The sequence below is a fragment of the Eptesicus fuscus genome, chromosome 1 (genome assembly GCF_027574615.1).
Source record: "Eptesicus fuscus isolate TK198812 chromosome 1, DD_ASM_mEF_20220401, whole genome shotgun sequence".
Classification (NCBI taxonomy): Eukaryota; Metazoa; Chordata; class Mammalia; order Chiroptera; family Vespertilionidae; genus Eptesicus; species Eptesicus fuscus.
Genome location: NC_072473.1, coordinates 63,892,812 through 63,896,590, shown reverse-complemented (window position 1 = coordinate 63,896,590; position 3,779 = coordinate 63,892,812). Strand labels below are relative to the sequence as shown.

At 37.7% G+C, this 3,779-nt stretch overlaps 1 pseudogene; it reads left to right on the top strand.

Moving 5' to 3' along the window:
- The first annotated feature begins 2,000 nt into the window (after positions 1-2,000).
- Positions 2,001-3,284, top strand: LOC103296801 (c-Myc-binding protein-like; annotated as a pseudogene).
- The last annotated feature ends 495 nt before the right edge of the window (positions 3,285-3,779 follow it).

Here is a 3,779-nt window from a genome sequence, read left to right as displayed (position 1 = left end):
GAGTCAATAATATTTTTATTCCAAAACTGGTATTCAATTTCAAAGTCATTGTCTCTACAAATACAAAAAGAAGCCTGATGTGCATTTGTCAATATTTTGCAATTTTGATTAGAAAGGACAGTTGATAATCAATGCATGCTTTTCATTCATTCATTCAATAAACAATTTTATAGATGTTATATTTAAGGAGTTTGGTTAGGTATTGTACAAGATTCATCAAGAAATATGGCACCTTTTCTTTTCCTAGGTGCATTATACAGTAGTAAAGAAAAGAAGGCAAATGGAAAACATGGCATGTTACAAATTCTACAAGAGAATCTCAGCAGACAAAGGAGATATTTCTGATCCATATAAGGATGAACCTTGATGTAATTGAAAGTTTTAAAAAATGAGTAAATTATTAATTAGGTCCACATTTACAAAACTGTGATGAGAAGATCATAATAATATGTATAAGGCTACACCAGAATATAGTCAAAATCTGCAATTGCTCTGACAGAACTAGACAAAGAGAACAAACTTTATCTTTGAATAGTGCTTCACACAGGTCTAACTACTAGCGCATAATTATTTAATACTTTCACTTGATTTGACTGTCTAGTTAGGGATAAATGGATATGTAGCTAGTTTATTTTTAAATTAAAAGAACATGTTTTTGTTAGTTCCAAAAGCCTTTATTTTTTGTATGTGTGCTCATAAGGACCTCTAGACTTATCTTTATGTTCCTGTTAACATTTTCATGTCTTTCAGTGGAAACCATTTGCTCTATGTTGAGCTTTGCCTTTCTCCATGAAGTTTCTGAGCACTCTTAAGTGGGTTCCAGTTTTTTCTTTGCCAGCTAATAAATTTGTGTTCTTTTATTACCCATATAAGTCAGGTTACTGGTCAAACTACACTCCACAAGCAAGTGGTTGAAGACAGAGCAGTTACTACTTCCGTAATCTGACTGAATACACACAACAAAACTACTATCTCTTAGCTGGGGGTAAGGAGAAAAATATCCTATTCTCAGGCCTCTCCAGGTTCAAATAGTATTCACCTCCTAATCACAGCAATCAAACTCCATTTGTCTTACCAGTGCTGCTCACCTACCTACAGACTTACTTGGGTAAAAATATTGGGGAGCTCGTTCCATGAACAACAAAGTTAGCCAAAGAATTTGTATGTTAATAACTTACTAGAAGAGATTCATGAGCCTCAGCAAAATAAAGCTTCTCAAAGAATGCAAAAGTTCTAAATTCCACTTTAGCCCTCATGGAGAAGCAGGCCTAGTATTCTGCCATTTCCCCTTGAGTCTCCATAGCATCAAAGCATCAAGAAAAATAAGAAACTGAATATTCTCTCTCTCTCTCTCTCTCTCTCTCTCTCTCTCTCTCTCTATCTCACATCAGTAAAAATAAAATTATATAAGAAACTCAGAGGAAAGATACAGGATACTCAGCACATAAATAATAAAATCCCAAAAGGAATAAAGGATTAAAAGAAGGAGGAGAGGAGGAGTAATAATTTGACATAGGACAAAAGATTACTCCAAGCTGAAGACCCGAGTATAGATTTTAAATTTTTATTGAATAATACATAGGATTCGTGAGGAGAAAAAAATGTAGATATCCTGGTAAAATTTCAGAATTTAAAGGTGAAAAGAAAATAGTCAAGTTAACTAAAGTAAATAATAGCCTACTTGCAAAAGAAATATATTCAGGGGACACAGACACTAGGGGGGGGCCGTGAAGGCATGTGCTGGAGGCTGGGGGAGGCTGGGGGGAGGTCAATGGGGGGAAAGGAGACATATTTACTAATATTTATAATACTTCAAACAATAAAATAAACTAACACTGAAAAAAAAAAAGAAAAGAAATACAATCAGACCATTATGGACTTCTCATCTGTAAGCTGAGACTGGAAGCTAGAGGACAGAGACATGATCCACAAACCACTGAGAGAAAAGTTTTACAATCAAAGACTAATATACCCAGGCAGGTGTGCACGCTCTTCCCCACATGAGCAATGCTGCTCAGAGCCCACCAGCCACTGTCTCCAGCACCATTTGCGCCACTGTCACTATCACAATGACCCATTAGAAAGCTGCTGACTCAAATGCAAGCAGTTCCAGAGGTACTTGGAGAAGTCAGGGGTGCTGGATACAATGACCAAGGTATTGGTGTAACCCAACCAGGTTTGTTTGGCTGCCTGGTGCAACAAAAGCCAAACTCATGAGACAGGTGCTTATGAGAAGGAAAGAGTTTTATTTAAGTTGTTAGTGACTTGAGAAGATGGGGGGGGGGGGCGGACTCCTGTCCTCAAAAAATCATCTTAACATTCCATGCAGACAAAGGTTTTTATAAGGAGAGAGAGCGGAAAATCAGAACAAAGAGATCAGCAGGAAGGGCTGTTGACATGCAGGTAGTGTCCTTGAGTTGGCCATCTGGTTTTTGTCAGTGAATTTCTGAGTCTGGGCAATTGATGCCAGACAGGGCCTTAAAGGTCAGGCTACTCCTTAGGTTCACACAGGAATTGAAACTGCTGGGCTGTGAAGTATACTAAAAAAAAAATAAAAAAATCTTTTAACATGCAAGCTCTTGTTTTGAGATAAAAAATAAGGTTAGAGTAATAAGCTGGGTTAACATTTACTAAGATTAATATGGGTTGCTCTATATAAGTATTAGAGGCCCGATGCACGAAATTCGTGCAAGGGGCTCAGCCCTAGCAGCCCTGGCCAGGCCTCATAGCCCCCTCATAATCCCTCGCAGCCTCGGCCGGCCCCAGCTGGACCTCGCAGTCCCTCACAACCTCTCACAGCCTTGGCCAGCCCTTGCAGCCCCTCACAGCCCCAGTTGGGCCTCACAGCCCCTCACAGCCCCTTGCAGCCTCAGCAAGCCCTTGCAGCCCTGGCTTCGTCTGGAAGGTTGTCCAGATGGTTGTCTGGAATGTCATCTGGACGGTCATGCGGCTGTTTGGTCTGATTAGCATATTAGCTCTTTATTATATAGGATGGCGTATCCATTTCCTGTTACATTAGTATAGCCTTATCTCAAGAACCAGAGAAACCCAATAGTGCTTTCGATATTTTAAAGCATCACCTAGGAGCTGCTACCCCAGAAAATCCAGAAATAAAGCTGCTCCACCTAGACTTGGCAGAAATGAAAGAGAAATATGAAGCTCTTACAGAAGAAAATAAAAATCTGAAAGCAAAGCTTGCTCAGTATGAACCACCTCAGGAGAAGTGTGCTGAACAGAATTCTTCTCAGTTGAAAGACACTGAAAAATGGTTTTGCATGACTTGAATAGGTTTTAATGGTAATATTTTTTTCTAAACAGATGCTATAGAACTATTTTAATATGTTAAGTTAACCTATCACACTTTAACTGTTAGAAACACATATTCTTAGAATCACCAATAAAAACTCAATATATCTTTTAAAAAAGACTACTAAAACCCGCCAAATTGTGTTCACCTGTAAAAGCAAAAGAAAAATATTTCAAGAACACATGAGTATTCATATGTCATTAACAACATGTACCCTAATCTAAGAAAACATGTGAGAAAGTATTCTGATCAAAAGCTAGTTTATTTAGAAGAGAGAAATCAAAAGGAGGAAAATAACAATGTAAAGAAACATTAGTGATAAATTTATTTCTTATGGTATCTATACAGTATACCCTTGGTTTTGCAAACCTGGATTTACTTCAGCTTTAATGAACAAAATTTCCAGCCCAGATGTCATATGTGAAAATTAACACCCTGTTAATTTTATTTTTAAAAGTTTTTCTTTATTGTT